This window comes from Eleutherodactylus coqui, chromosome 1, assembly GCF_035609145.1.
Source record: "Eleutherodactylus coqui strain aEleCoq1 chromosome 1, aEleCoq1.hap1, whole genome shotgun sequence".
Lineage (NCBI taxonomy): Eukaryota > Metazoa > Chordata > Amphibia > Anura > Eleutherodactylidae > Eleutherodactylus > Eleutherodactylus coqui.
In genome coordinates, this window is record NC_089837.1 from 465,331,281 (window position 1) to 465,348,117 (window position 16,837).

Consider the following 16,837-nt stretch of genomic DNA (forward strand, 5'->3'; position numbering starts at 1 on the left):
ATAAGGCCTCTCTTCTCCATATAGGGAGCCCAGTACTATGAATAAAGCATTATAGTTGGGGGCCCTGTTACAGATTTTGCATTGGGGCCAAGAAGCTTCAAGTTATACCTCTGTGCAGCATGGTTTAGGTATGGGTACAGATAGAGGGGGGCCCCAGCTCACCTTTTACATCAGGGCTCCTGAGCTTTTAGTTACGCCCCTGATCTACATGTTATCCGGTCAATAAACAAACCAGCCACAAGTGGTAAAAACATGTTGCTAATTTCCCCATTATCCGGAGGCAGCGGGATAAAATTAGTAAGGTGACCATGTTGACACCAGGAACGTACTTATCTAGACAAATGACTATTTCAGTCTGAAAACACAGGAAATGGATTATTCCCTACTCTAAAATGATGTTAGTAAGTAATGATTAATGTATTGACATGTGGCAGCTGTGTTTAATAAGCAATGTGTTGCCTAATATGTAGGTCTGCTGCCAAAACAAAGATAATGGAATCATTTAGATAAGTGACATTTTGCCATGTCCAGTGTCACTTCCAAGGGCTAGCCGCAATAATAAAAAAAAGAAACACCAACCGGGACAAACCTTTGCCTCTTTGTATTGTGTGATAAAGTATGCAAATTAGCTTGCCTCCAAAAGGAAAAAAACTCTCCTTAGTTACATAACCTGTAAGTCTGACTCATTAAAGACCCTTGAAACATATCTACAGATATCAGTCTACCAAGAACAGCCATCTGTACACAGATGTTTCAGAGTTTTTGCTCGTCATCAGTACAGAGTAGGATTCTGGTTGACTGGGTGGAATGTCTTTGACCCAGCCATCTGTAGAGTGCTGTTTCCGAGTAGTTACCTATAGGTGGCACTAGAGAGAGAGAGTTTTATATCTTCTGCAGTAGAGCTAATTTACATCCTTTTTCCCAGGGATCATTGCCTGTAAGAATACCTATGCCAGCTGGATCTCCATAAGGAGAATCAGACCACTCTGAGATTATTCTATGATAATTTTCATACATAGTAACATAATATGTAAGGCCGAAAAAATACATATGTCCATCCAGTTCAGCCTATTACCCCCAATGATGATCCAGAGGAAGGCAAAAAAAAGACCAATGAGGCAATATCCAATCCGTTTCCTGACTCCAATCTGGCAATTGGAATAATCACTGGATCAATAATCCTTGAAGTTATTAATGATTGTAACATTTACTATTGTATCGACCCAAGAAAGGCATGCAGGCCCCCCCTTGTACTCTTATCGAATTTTCCATCACCATGTCCTCAGGGAAAGAGTTCCACAGTTTCCCTTCTATGTCGGTGCAGAAACCTTCTTTACCATTATTACCATTTGCTTTATCGTAACACTGTTGCCCACATTCTAAGGCCAGGGCAATAAAAGTTAAAGTGAAATAAGTGAACATGAATAAGTGGGTGCAACTGAATTTTAAGCAGCTTCATCATGTTACAAGTCACTGTATCTACAGACAGAGACATCTATATGCCGCTCTATTAAAGAGTTAGCATCTTAAACCTGTCTTCATCAGAAAATGGAAAATGACTCCCAAGGTTGTAGAGAATTTCTGACATGGAAATAGTGGTGTCTTGGGCTGGATAAGAGTAGAGATAAGCCAATGATTGCCCCTCTGTTTCCTTGTGTTAGTCTCAGTATGAACTCTACCGTTTCACCTGGATGTTATTACATATGTTGTTACATACAGTTTTCCAGATCGAATCCAATGTGAGAAAATCATGTTATGACTTGAGCTTGACTCAAGATGAATGATTCATTGCTGCAGCGTGTGAACTGGATTAGAACAATCCAAATTTACAATAAATATATTATTTACATTTTTCATTTGCTTTGTTTCAATTTTTTTTGTAATTATAAGAACTCTCTCTGATGCTGGTAGACAACCACGGAAAAAGACAATTAGAAGAGTCACATTAGAAGTGCCCCCACCTCTTTTTTCCTAATAATTGATCACTACTAGAGATGAGCGAGCATACTCGCTAAGGCCATTTGCTCGATCGAGCATTGCCCTTAGCGAGTATCTCCCCGCTCGGGAGAAAAGGTTCGGCTGCCGGCGCGGGTGACAGGTGAGTTGCGGCAGTCAGCAGAGGGGAGCGGGGAGGGGGGGGGGGGGAGAGGGAGAGAGAGATCTCCCCTCCGTTCCTCCCCGCTCTCCCCCGCAGCTCACTGCCCGCCGCCGGCAGCCGAATCTTTGCTCCCGAGCGGGCAGGTACTCGCTAAGGGCAATGCTCGATTGAGCAATTGCCCTTAGCGAGTATGCTCGCTCATCTCTAATCACTACCTGTTATTATTGTATCGTCTATGTACCCCCTATGTTTTGAAAGCACTGTAGAATTAGTTGGCCCTATACAAATAAAAATTATGATGACTAATACCTATGTATGATACATTGTACACATAGCATGATACTGCCTGCCATGTGGTTTCAATGAATCACTCTTTAATAACCAATTTCACCAAAGCTTCATCCACATACTGTATATAATAACTGATGTGACAACCACATGTACCAAATAAACAATTGGGGTGTTTGATGCGTTCTTTGTGCTTGATGGAGTGTCGGGCTACAGTCATGAACTTCATCAAATGGCGCAGATATACTAAAAAATAGGGGAAATAAAATCTTGAACACTAACCTGTCCTTATTTGTCTTTTAGTAGACTTCATATTGGACACAGCCACAGACGGAATCGTAATGAGTGTGGAATATCTGCCAGACCTTGGAGGGAGTTGTGCCTATTTTTATATTGGCGGTATGTCCACTTTCCGTGCACAAGCTATGTCATACACTGAGAAACTCAAGAAGGTTTTCCTTCTAATATGAAGAATGTTTTTTTAAAAATTGACAAAGAGTAGAAAGCTGCAGTTAATGCTACCATACCCCGTCAACATGAAGCACAGTGAACTCACGAGTCCATGGCAAAAGTTGGCCGCTCGTTCGTTGAATTTCGCAGTTACATTTTTTAATACATGAGATACATTTCTACAAATTGCAAAATTAAACATGTGGTTAGATGTGTTTTTCTTTCATTCTTTCACTGTTTTAACTCTTGATTGAGTGTTACGTAACCCGAAACTCCAATTCTCATCATACATCTATGTAAAACATGTGCACTTTATACCTTTGTTTAGTGGTTTCTGACACTGACTCGTTGCCATTTGTAACCACTCTTCCAGACTCGTGTTACAGTATATGCTATAAACGTCTTTACGCTTATGTACATCAATGTGGAAAATGCCCCAGAAGGGCCAGCTTTAGTCATTAGCTTGCTTATTCGTCTGGGTAGTAAAAGAAACAAGTAAAGTTGAGCAGTCAATTTGACTTTACGTTTGGAAGTTTTCGGCACTTTGAAGAAGTATGCTTTATGGAAAGCTTAGGCACCAACCAAGAAAATAGCCTCATGAAATCCTTCTGAAGATGTAATATATATAACAGATTAAGGGCTCACAACTAAAATGGGATAAAAGAAACATATATTGCTTTACCTTTCTTGGGTTCGTGCCTCGGTTCGTCTCAAGACTCGTGCCCACAATCTCCGTGAGCTTTTACTGTTTGTCTATCTGTAAGCTGGATCAGTCTAAGCTATGTCTTGATGCTTTGTGTGAGTATATCTTCCTAAGCAGTTTGTGGTTTGGTAAAGACGTCTTCAACCTGAGTACACCTTTTTTTCTCTCACATATAAGATTTTTTTTTTTGGGTTTTCTTTCTCAGTATAATTTCCGTGATGGGTTTCGAAATTAGCTATTACATGACCTCATGTGTTTTACACTCCATTGCTTGGTAGTAGGCATGCCAAAATAGGGGGGAAATAAAAAGAAAATCTGGTTCAACCTTAGAACATTACATAAGTAGAGATCGGTGAGCTGGGACCCTTACCTATATCTTTAAGTTGTCTGAAAAGTTAGTGCTCTTTTAAATATTGCTCTGTGTGATCATCGTATATCTTTTAATCAGATCTGATCACAGTCCAAGGGGCCCAATATCAAACATGTAAAAGGCCCTCAGCTATGAAGCGGCATGCATTGTACTGCTGTTAACTTATATGGCCAATGTGCTGTTGCGCCCCCTCAGGCATCCTCTGAACCACTTAGTTACACGGATACTTGGGAAATCTTCCTTGTCTTGGAGGCTGTTATGCCAGGCACATCTTAGAGTGCAAAAGCCTATATTAAAAAACTAAAAACACAATATCTGTACATAGTAAATGCTGTCTGAGCACTGAATAAAGCCAACTACTGTTTCTATTTTTTAACTTAAACCGAGGATAAGCAGCATTACACGGGACATGAAATAAAAATATATCAAACTTGTCTTATGGATTTATCGTTAGGTACAGGACGTGTTACTCCAGAGTTAGAAAAGTCACCTAGATTTTGGTGTTAAGGTGCACAACTTGGATCGGGAGGGGTAACATCACTCCTTAGGGAGAACATCAAGAAGGTGAGTGAGAAGACTTCTTAGGCCATCCATGTTCCTCTGGGTAATATGCAAATAAGGAAGATGGATCAATAGCTCTGCAGCGCCACCTATTGGAGGGTAGTATTCCTTCACATTAATGCTTGACCCTTTATACAGGCCTGTAAAGCAATGATTGGGAGTGGAAATCATGGCTCTACAGACCTGTATAAAGGGGCAAACATTGATTTAAAAGAATGCTGCCATCCAATAGCTGGCGCTGCAGAGGTATTGTTCCATCTTCTTAGGTGCATTACTTGTTACCCCTGCATATATTTATAATGATCCACTAAGATTGATCATGTCGGATCTATTCAATCCTTCCAGGAAGCAACAGTAACTTTACAGTAACTTTGGGGGGCAAAAGTTTAAATTTATGGCATAAAGTTAAATGCTTGAAACTTGTGAATGGCAACAACTAGTTTAGTGCTTCACTGCTGTGAGCCTAGGAAATGTGATTTAACACAGGTTCGCAGGTTGAGGTACATAATTCCATATGCGCAACAGAAAACAGCAGCGCACATCATTGAAGACTTTGTGAGTTGAGCTTTTCTATTTATTGGCTAACACGATACTGTACATGGAACGGATATTGTTTTTCCTTTATATGAGCTCTAAGCATTTGAAAAGATTGTAAAATGAGCATCTTGAGGATCACATGTGGCAGGCTTCATCAGATGTTGCACAGACTGCTTTTCCTTTGCTAGAAGCTCTCTATCTAGGTGAGAATAGCTATGTACATATGGCACCTGATGGAGCATTGCAGGGTAGCACACAGAATCTGTGACTCTATGTTCTGCCCCATAGCCTCTCTGCTATATGTATAAGGCCTAATGCTGATTTGAGACAACCCTTACTAATGAGAGTCCCATGATCAGTATTATTGAGGATTTACTGCTACGTTAAACCACACATATATTGCCCACCACACCACATGTGTGCCCATTGGTTTTAATGGATACTCATAAAGCCATGCTCTAGCTAACTGAGTGGAAGACTTCCATCTATCGACTTGAAGAGACTCTTTCGCCATCTTTTTGCACCCCTCTCTGACGGCAGCATGACGTAGTGGCAGTCACACCAATTGCAGTGATATATCTGCTGTGTGGATCTGTGCAGTAGTTTTGGAGAAAATTATATTTTGTCAATAGCAGCACCTGCATAGAGGACTACTTAAAGTAGTCCTGGATACACATGAGCTGTAAGCTAGCTTCACCCACCCTGCCCTCCAGCCAATGATTGACTGCTGCCTGCTTATTACTGTGCAAAGAGAGAGCAAAGATGGGTTGGGACTGGCTAGCCTGCAGTCCATGAATATGAAGGACTAGTTCTGTGTCTGGTTGCTACTAACAAAATGCAGATTTCTCCCAAACTACTGCACAGATGCATACATTTTTTTGCTGACCTGCAGCACCGCTGCTTTCCAGGCAGCTTCAGATTTTCACATTTTTATTTAAAAAGGGGCACAGGAGAGTGCAAAAATGACATCTCCCACAATGCCCCACTGCCAGGTACTGATAAGTGTGCATTCACAACTATACAGACTGTGTCGTCATCATCACAGAATTGGAAGGCACTGAGCATGCCTGACCAGTAAAACAGCAGAGGGTACCGGTCGTAACCACTAGATACCAAGAGAGAACTAAGCAGGTGGGAAAACACAAGTAAAGCCATATCTCTGCAGCTTTGTGAAACAATTATAACATTATATTGCAAAATTACATGTTATGGCCTTATGAAGCGTATAACTTTCACTTTGAGCTGCTGGAATACCCCTTTAACATAAAGTGTACAGATGTAGCAAAATCTAACTTAAAGGGGTTGTCCCGCGCCGAAACGGTTTTTTTTTTTTTTCAACCCCCCCCCCGTTCGGCGCGAGACAACCCTGATGCAGGGAAGTAAAGGAAGCTTACCGGAGCGCTTACCTTAATCCCCGCGCTCCGGTGACTTCAATACTTACCGCTGAAGATGGCCGCCGGGATCCTCTGTCTTCGTGGACCGCAGCTCTTCTGTGCGGTCCATTGCCGATTCCAGCCTCCTGATTGGCTGGAATCGGCACGTGACGGGGCGGAGCTACACGGAGCCGCTCTCTGGCACGAGCGGCTCCATAGAAGACTGCTGAAGACCCGGACTGCGCAAGCGCGGCTAATTTGGCCATCGGAGGCCAAAAATTAGTCGGCACCATGGAGACGAGGACGCCAGCAACGGAGCAGGTAAGTAAAAAACTTTTTATAACTTCTGTATGGCTCATAATTAATGCACAATGTACATTACAAAGTGCATTATTATGGCCATACAGAAGTGTATAACCCCACTTGCTGCCTCGGGACAACCCCTTTAACTCATGATGATAACTTTCTGTGTCACAGTTTATTTGCCATGTCAATAGCTTTTCAATGCCATTTTTTTGCTCAATGGAAAAATAGATTTTCAATGGCTTAAGATAACCTGTCAGACAGCTATTGAAGGTAAGTAAAATTTTGCCATAGCTGTAGGAGAAGGGATTTTATCCGGGTGACTTCGTTAACATAGATGATATTATCATAACTGGAAATATCGGTATTCAGTAAGACTTATTACATATTGTTAAATACAGAATTCAATTTAAATTCGCTACTTTCATCCACAAAGCCCTCCACAGCGCAGCGCCTCCTATATTGCCTCCCTTATCTCAATCCATCACCCAGCCCGGGCTCTCCGCTCTGCTAACGAAACCAGACTGCGCGCCCCTTTAATTCGAACTTCTCATTCCCGTCTCCAAGACTTCTCCAGAGCAGCACCGGTCCTCTGGAACGCACTACCAAAGGCTACCCAAGCAATCCAGGACTCGCAGAACTTCAGGTGTGCTCTAAAAACGCACCTCTTCAGGGAGGCATACCGAATTCCCTAAACAAACCCCTCTGTACCCCGCCTGATAACATGCTCCCTGACCTACTGACTGCAATCCCTGCTAGCCATCATAAACCGCTCCTGCAGTCATACCGTTTCTGCCGTCACACGGCTAAATGTCTGACCGTTGTCTATGTGTATAGCATCCCTAACTCTCCACCTCGCCATACCGTGCACATCTCCAGCCCCTTTACCTTCTGTATCACCCCATTACTGGTAGTATGTAAGCTCATTGGAGCAGGACCCTCACCCCTATTGTTTCTATCAACTGATTACTATGTAACCGTGGTTCTGTAATGTTTGTATTTTTTGTCTTTCTGTATCCCCTGTCTATGTAAGCGCTGCGGAATATGTTGGCGCTATACAAATAAAGTTTATTATTATTATTACATATACATACCCCAACATAAAAGCCTTATTCCATTGGTTTCAGTCTTTGCTTTGGATGTTCCTCTCCAGTCATGTAGAACTAAACAAAAAACAGTAAAATTGCTGTATTAAAATGTATTATCTCTGCATAATAAATGTTGAATATTTAATATATAACGATATCCTTTATATTAAGGAACTGAAGTCAAAATCTCTTCACACTAATGTTATAGTATCAGGTCTCACAGGGTCCATGATAAAGTTGGTTTGATCTGTATTGTAATGGTCCTTATTACGTCCCATTGACTTATAATAGGACAGTCAGGTCTCTATTAGCAAGAAAAATAGCGCAGCAAACAACAGGAAGTAGCAGAAACCTGATAAGATGGAACCCAGAAGCCAGGGTCAACAGAGTCTTGGTTCATACATAGCTTCTGTAAAGACTGTGTGGAGATGTATGATGTCAAAAGAGCCGTAAAAAAGTTGCAAATTGCAACTTATGCAAATAAAAAATTGTGGCTTTTTACATTTTTGCCAGCAAAAAGTTGGGCTGCCTTGTCTGAGCCAAATGCCAAAACACCTCGTTCAGATCAGACACAATACTTGTCCAACAGGATGGATATACACACTAGTAATAACTCAGAGAGAACAAAATTATATAGATAATAATGTAAATGCAGAAATCTCACCCTATCATGCAAATACAGGAAAGGCCTGCCTAAATGTGGGGAGATCGCCCTGACAAGGGCATCCACATGTCCGGAACCTCAGACTATCTGTAGATGGTAGAGGGGTGACAACTGCCAGATGTAAATATCAGTATCTAGCTTGTTACCCGTGACTCCGTCCGTGTGGAATTTGTATTTTTTAATCTAATCTGCGTTTTGCTGCATATTGAAACGTAACAAGTTGAAATAGTGATGGGAGCGAGATTTTTCCACCAGAACAACAAATACTAACAGTTTCTTCCTTCCATTTTAGCGCTTCGCAATGCCTACTTTTTGGATTAATTCTCCCTATGATTACTAATTGATGATTAACATAGACAATCCATGGGTCATAATGAAATGCGGTATCATTAAAAGGCTGATACATGCTACGTACAACTCGTTCAGCAAATAGAACACGCCGTCTTTGTGGGTCTTCAGGCGTCTCTGCAGCTATCAGAGATGCGTCACACTCATCATCTAAAATCTGACGGGCTCGAGTTTGCTCTAGGGTCTCGGCAGCTTTAAGGGATGCCTGATGCTCAGCATCTAAGGTCAGGCGGCTCTTAGATTGCTCCAATGTCTTGCCAGCTTTAAGGGATGCCTGACGCTCAGCATCTAAGGTCAGGTGGCCCTGAGATTGCTTCAGTGTCTTGCCAGCTCTAAGAGATGGGTGACACTTAGCATCTAAGATCCGGTGGCCCTGAGATTGCTCCAATGTCTTGCCAGTTCTAAGAGGTGGGTGATGCTCAGCATCTAAGGTCAGGCGACCCACAGATTGCTCCAATGTCTTGCCAGCTCTAAGAGATGGGTGATGCTCAGCATCTAAGGTCAGGCGGCCCTCAGATTACTCCAAAGTCTTGCCAGTTCTAAGAGATGAGTGATGCTCAGCATCTAAGGTCCAGTGGCCCTGAGATTGCTCCAATGTTTGTGTAGCTCTAAAAGACTTGTACGGTCAGCATCTAAAGTTTGGCAGACCTGACATTGCTCCAATGTATCTCTAGCTGTGAAAGATGTTTGAAGGTCAGCATCTAGGGTTCGGCGAACCTGAGATTGCTCCAATGTCTCTGTAGCTCTAAGAGACGCGTGACGCTCATAATCTAAGGTCCAAGGGGCCTGATACCACTCTGGGGTCTCTACTGCTCTAAGAGAGCAGCTTGTCTATTAGCTTGTTGATGGCTTCTTGCCTCAGTGTGGTCATCAGATTCTTGGGTTCTAGTAATTTTCGAAGTTCGAGCTCTGCTAGAGCTACGCGCTAGATCTGACTTGCGCTTCCACGGCAAAATAAGTGAAGACCCATGGTGCACCATGGGCTCTGTGCGTTCCATTGCCGATTCCAGCCTCCTGATTGGCTGGAATCGGCACACATGACGGGGCGTCTACAAAAGCAAGAAGACGGCGAAATTAGACGGAACAGGTAAGTGAATAACTTCTTATAACTTCTGTATGGCTCATATTTAATGCACAATGTACATTACAAAGTGCATTAATATGGCCATACAGAAGTGTATAACCCCACTTGCTTTCGCGAGACAACCCCTTTAATGTGTCTTTCTTCAAGTTTTAAACCCGGGCAACGCCAGTACCCCTGCTGGCTTAATAATCGCATATGTGCGGCAACGACGTCTGCCATCACGTGTCTGCCCGTTTGGGGAGGCCTAGCTTATAATGTGCACCCCCTTCCCCTCCGCCCTGCCGCACTTAATAACTGCATCCATGCGGCAATGACGTCTGCCCTCATGTCTTTGTCCATTTGTGTAGGCATTGCTTATGATGTGCACCCCCTTCCCCTCCGCCTCGCTGTACGGCTGGGGAGTGGAGGAGCGCCTGCGCATCACCAAATAAATCTGTCGCGCTCCATAGAGTCTATACATTTTCGGGATAATAGAACATAGCCGATGTCCTTCCTCAAGGTGCGAGCTATCTGCCCACCAAATTTCATCACAATCGCTTCAGCGCTTTAGCCGTGAGAAGGTAACAAACAGACGGACAGACAGAGCTACCTTCACATTTATATTAGTATGTATATATATATGAATCGTTTCACTCCTGACCTGCTTCTCACACCTCCATAATTTTCCACATTCCCTACAGTCCTCTTGTCCCTATCATGGTTTTCCCTAATCTCTCCTCTGTAGAGCGCTTCTTACACATGTTGCGGACATACTAGATATGTGACGACTTCATGAAACAATTTTCAGAAATCCACCTTACGTGCCAATTCGTATTTCTGTGAGGCGATGCCGCTCACTCTGGATCTCGGTAAACCAGATGATACGGTGTATTTGAATTCTTCAGAATAATTTGTTACAGTTTCTCAAAAATACTGATGCCTAAAATGAGAACATTATGGCTTTGGAAATACGTGGTGAAGTAGTTGGGAGAGGGTTATTACTGACAGCGCCAGGTTTCTACTGGGGTGCTGCAGAGGTCAGCAGCAGATCCTGTTCTTTTTGTCTTAGCTTTACCTTGAAAATGGCTTAAACAGTGTAATTTCCACATTTGTCGAATAAGAAAAAAATGTTTCATTGCATGGGATTTTATAGAATTTGGAAAGTTGGATGGCGATAAGGCAAATTATTAATGATTCAAGTTTAATAGCCTTTTTTTTTTCTTCTCAAAAACCATAAATGGTGTATTATGGTTTCAACGATTGAAGGTTATTCTTTGTAGAATTAAAAGTTCTGCTATTTTCTAGGCTAAAATACTTTTGCATGAATGCTTCAGGGTTTTCAAGACTGCAGCATATATCTACTCAGGGGATAAATACAGCACCAGAACCAATCTCATAACATAAGTACAGTAGCAGAACTAAGCAATTGTATTGGGGTGTGCAATGGTCTGACAGCTTTGGAACATCACATGGTAGGAGACAGAGCCAGGAGGAGGATGATTCATGCAGCTCCACAATAAGATACCACATGAACGAAGAGGTTGATCCAGCTGGGTGGACCTAAAAGGGGTAATCGCCTCCAGCCTACATCTTCCTGGTGCCCTCCTAAAAGCTGGCAGCCAGTGCCCTACATGAGTTGCATGTAGCTAAGGCCGTCCATAGCCAGTCTTAGTATATTCCCCTTATGTTTTACTCAGAGAAAACTGTTTTAAACAAACAGAAGTGGGCAGTAGGCAGCCCCCCCAACTGACTTCTCTCCACCCAGCTTAGTTACATTGACAGCTCTCTCCCTAAGGCTAATTTCACACGGGCAAGTATGAAATCGAGCCATGAAACTAAGCCCGATATATCGCGCTCGCCAACATGCAAGGTACCCATTGTTGCAAGCCGTTTTTGTTTTCAATGGGAAACCTCACATCGGACTTGCAATTGAAAACAATGGGTGATGTTTTCCGAGGGAACGTCCAAAGATAGCCATTTTTTTCGAACACTGCGATACGGGACAAAAAAATTGCCCATGTATATGACCTCATTCAAAAGAATGGGGTTCATAGCTGTGCAAGATCTGTGCGTCTTGCAATGCACAAATGTTGCACGATTTTCTCGGCTGTGTGAAAGGATTGAAAAGATAGCACAGCAACTGTGGTTCTGCTAAAGGTTGGGTCAGAAATATGTAGCTATGACCTAATTATCATCTAGTAGGTTCTTTTTTAGGGACTTTTTCTGTAGATGTCATTTTCAGTACTTGGTTAATTGTTGGTCAGCCTAAGAGGCTGAAAAGAAAACCTCAGTTCTCATTGTTTTAAATTAATTGATTCAGTTTCCTTTTTTCAAATCATTATTAGAGTTGAGCGAATGTACTCTGCCAAGCTTGATGCTCGTTCGAGTATTAGCGTACTCGATGGTGCTCGTTACTCAAACAAGCATCACGCCGTGTTCGACCCCGCCCCAGTTTTTTGGCTCCTCCCTGCTGTGACGTGACTGTTTTGGCCCTTCCCTGCCGCAACGCAGCTCGCGTCAATGGCAAATTTTTCGGCTGGCAGGCAGGGAGAGAGAGAGAGAGAGAATGAATAAATAGTGGCTGTAAAATTTCATTATATAGAGAAACCGCTACAAAGCTTAACATTTTATTCATTCAATTGTAATTTATAGTAAAGAAAGTCCCATCACTTAATACATTGTGTATCTAGATACACATGAAGCTTGGTGTGGTTTTTCTATCTGAAAATTACATTAGCACTCCAATTCCTCCCCCTTTTATTTTCTTGTTCTGTTTTTGTTACCTTTTCTCTATGTACGTGGTCAAATGTTATCCTAATTTGCGACATATTAATTTAATGTACTGCATTAGATTGGACTTCTTAGCAATAGATTCTGTACAAACTTTTCTTTGCTCTGTATTGATGCAAATATTGAGAAAAAAAACCAAACAATTGTAGTCCACTAGTCTGTTAATAGGTCAGTCGATGTAGGAGAAGGTCATCAATATTACAAATTCTGCCGCTCAGTGACAATGGTGACAGTTGGTCTACCTCTCCTTCTCCACTGCAATTGTAATCCACCAATAGGTTAGATCAGGGGTCCCCAACCATCAATCCACGGACCGGGCCGTCAGTGTTGCTCTGCGATGGGATGGCCTCAGTGATGCGGCTCCTGGCATAGCTCCTGGAGGGGACCTGGTCTACAGCACTGTACACCGAGGTCTTGCCAACACTGTTTGGTGTATAGCGCTGCAACCCTCTTCATAACCCTGCCCCCATATGACCAAAGCCCCGCCCCCACCTCATCCTGCCAATCTCTGGTGCAAAAAAGGTTGGGGACCACTCAGTTAGATGATGTTGAGAAAGGCCAATAGCAATAATCCTGTCTTTTCTGCAATCAACTTTACAATGTACCTGTTGAGTTTGCTGTGCAGAGACAGAGGTCAACAGCAAGAGTTCAGTTCACCAGTAATGAGATTCATAGGTCAGAAAGTCAAAAGAATGACATCCAAGTCCCTCTGTAAAGTATGGATGACTGGATCAATGTAGGGTTCACTGAAGAGAGTTCTCTACTATCAGGCCTAGTGTCTGTAGAAGTTATTTCATAGTCAATATCAAAACAAGGAGCGATGGCTCTAATATGTTGACTTTCCTCTTTTTTGTCCTCCTTTCCAAAGCCAATCTGTTATGTCCGACATGAGCCACCAGCTCAACTGTCTAGCTTCCGGCAGATTGTGACCGTTATTATCCTTACCCCTTTAGCTATGCTAAGACCTGCAAAACAGCACTGGGTCATCTCTTCTTTCTTTGATTGATTGATGGGTTAAGTGGATGGGTAGGGTTGGGAGCAGGGGTGTAAGTATAGGGGATGCAAAGGGATGCGGTTTCACCCGGACCTAGGAACCTTAGGCGGCCCATAAGGCCTCTCGGTTACATACAGGGAGCCCAGTACTATGAATAAAGCATTATATTTTGGAGTCCTGTTGCAGATTTTGCATTGGGGCCCTGAAGCATCAAGGTACGCCTCTGGTTGAGAGTCATCTTTTTGGACTTTACATGAGTGCCAAGGCCTCTTCTCAGGCATGTGACATCACAATCATCGATCACAGGGCCTGAGAGAAGCTCTGTTCCATTCAAGTGAATGGCAATGAGCTGATATACCATGCAAGGCACTGTGCATGGCTGGCGCTGAAGCAGTCATGGGGCTGACCTGAGCACTGCAGCCACTTCAAACAGCTGGGGGTTGGTGACCCTCACCCATCTGATATTGACTTGCGGATAGATCATCAATATCTTAGTTTCAAAAAAGACAGGAAATTAGCGTAATAAATCAATAAATTATTGCATGTTTTTCGTCCGTTGGATTTGCTCTGCAAACTCCAGACAGCCATATCTTGCGCAGATCAGATATTTTAAGCAGTTTAGCATAATCCGTCTGAGCAAGTAAGTATTTGTATCCCACTTGTGGGATAATCCTGAACTTCCTTATCCAGACTAAAATTGGACCTCCTCATATCTCTGTAAACCAATAGAGCCCATTAACATGTTGTGTGCAGTTCTACAACGTCCTAGCTTCTCCTAGTTGAGGTCGTTAACACAAATCTGGCTTTATTTGTTTGGCTCAGCAACATGGCTCAGCTGATAACTCAAGAATTAGATTGTAGGCGGCAAAAGTTTAACTTGGTTGGACTTTACATCCTAATTTGCTGAAGGTAGTATCAAAGGGCAAATGTAGCAAACCATGTGAACAATCACCTCTGCTGTTAACCCCTTAAGAACAATACCTATTTTGGGCCTAAGGATGCAACGATTTTGGGGGGGATTTTCATCTCTACTCCTCAAAAGCCATGACATTTTTATTTTTCCATCGACATGGCCGTATGAGGGCTTGTTGTAAAAGTTTTTTACATTCTTTTGGAGAGCAGGTAGAAAAAAATACATAAATTCTGCCACAGTTTTTTAGCTTTCTGTTTTACAGTATTAATCATGCAGCATAAATGACATGATACATTTTTGTGTTCGCATAGGTATGATTACAATTATACCAAAATATATATATATAATTTTTTTTTTAGGTTTTTCCACTTTTGTAAATTAAAACTCTTTTTTCAAAAAGTCCCAGATTTTTTTTAAATTTTTTTCCATTGATGGAGCTATGTTAGGGCTTGTTTTTTGCGTGGCGAGCTGTAGTTTTTCTTGGTACCATATTGGGGGTACATATGGCTTTTTGGTCACTTTTATTGTGTTTTTTTTGGGGAGGCGAAATGAACAAAATAGGCATTCTGGCTCAGTTTTTTAGGTTTTTTTTTCTTTACAGATTTTGCCGTGCAGGATAAATAGTTAATTCAGGTTATTGTACAGGATATTATGGTTATTATGATGATACCAAATATCTGGCTTTTTAATTTTATTTTTATACAAATAGAGGAAAGTGTGCAAAAAGTGTTTTTTTTTGTTACTATTTTGTTTTTACTATTTTTATTTTTTTACATTTTTTATGTCCACATGGGGAACTTGAACCAGAAAAGCTATGATTGCTATGATAATGCATTGCAGTACCTCTATACTGAAATGCATTAGTACTGACAATAGAGATCACAGATGCCATTGTCGGGTGTCCAGCTCCATGGCAAACCATAGTTCCTCCGCGATTACATAGCAGAGAGACGATGATGTCACAGAGGGATCGTGATTAGAGATGAGCGAGTATACTCGCTAAGGCACGTTACTCGAGCGAGTAGTGCCTTAGCTGAGTATCTCCCTGCTCGTCTCTAAAGATTTGGGGGCCGGCGGGGGAGAGCGGGGAGGAACGGAGGGGAGATCTCTCTCTCCCTCTCTCCCCCCCGCAACTCACCTGTCACCCACGCCGGCCCCCGAATCTTTAGAGATGAGCGAGTATACTCGCTAAGGCACATTACTCGAGCGAGTAGTGCCTTAGCCGAGTATCTCCCCGCTTGTCTCTAAAGATTCGGGGGCCGGCGCGGGTGACAGGTGAGTTGCGGAGGGGAGAGAGGGAGAGAGAGATCTCCCCTCTGTTTCTCCTCACTTTCCCCCGCCACTCCCCGCATATTTAGAGACGAGCGGGGAGATACTCGGCTAAGGCACTACTCGCTCGAGTAATGTGCCTTAGCGAGTATACTCGCTTATCTCTAATCGTGATCCCTTTGTGAACCTTTTACATTGATCCCGGCACATAAGAGGTTAACAGCGGGGATCGATGTTCTCATTGATCCCTGCTGTTGCAGTGGCTGTCCAGCTGTCCTCCACAGGACATAAGTTGACGTCCTGTTGCGTGAAGTATCATGTGCCCAAGATGTAAACTACCTTCCAGCTAATTTTTTTCGAACTCCTACACTACGGCGAGGAGTTTGAACAGTTGGAGGCAAAAAACTAAAAAAACTTAGGGGAAGTTTCACATGACCATATATGTGAATACAATTATATACAATTAACGGGCAATAATCCCAATACTGAAAACAAAATCAATTGAAATCAATGGTTTCGTTTTGTCCCGTTAGGCGGCCATGATTATTAAGTTCGCATAACCGCACAAAAACACGCCCATCTGTTTAACCCCTTAAGCTTGTTTTGCCGGCTTCCTCCAGGCAATATAGACTTTTTAGTCTTACCATATATTTACTAAGTTCCTGACTGCACACAAAGAAAACTCCATGAAGCAGATACAATTGTGTGGATTAAGAGAGCAATGTTATGGCCATCACACCGCTGCTACGGATCCGAATGGTTTCCTCCCAACCAGCAGAGCCGCTAGTGAACTGAACAGCTGAAGAAACTAAGTGACCTGTAACAACTGGAAAATAAATAGAACTTGTATGGAGTTGAAAGGAATGTTTTTGTAACATATTTCTATTGTTTTTGGTGTGGTCTTTTTAAACAGATTTAAAATGTGGAATTGAATCCATTTGCAGACCAGATGCACTAAATGCTCTGAAGCCAAGTCAAATAAAGTGATATTATTGAAGTTCTCAATGAATGTAATGTTCCCAGAC

General features: G+C 42.5%; 1 protein-coding gene across 3 annotated transcripts in view; it reads right to left on the reverse strand.

Annotated features, from left to right (window-relative positions):
- Nucleotides 1-16,837, reverse strand: part of HDAC7 (histone deacetylase 7) — a 302,233-nt gene that overhangs the window by 184,582 nt on the left and 100,814 nt on the right. For 2 of the 3 annotated variants that reach the window (XM_066584326.1, XM_066584324.1), the window contains exon 2: nucleotides 7,778-7,846. The gene's annotated coding sequence lies outside the window, so the exon portion shown is untranslated. Of the gene's footprint in view, nucleotides 1-7,777; nucleotides 7,847-16,837 lie in introns of those variants that run through there. The other variant, XM_066584328.1, reaches the window with a different exon arrangement.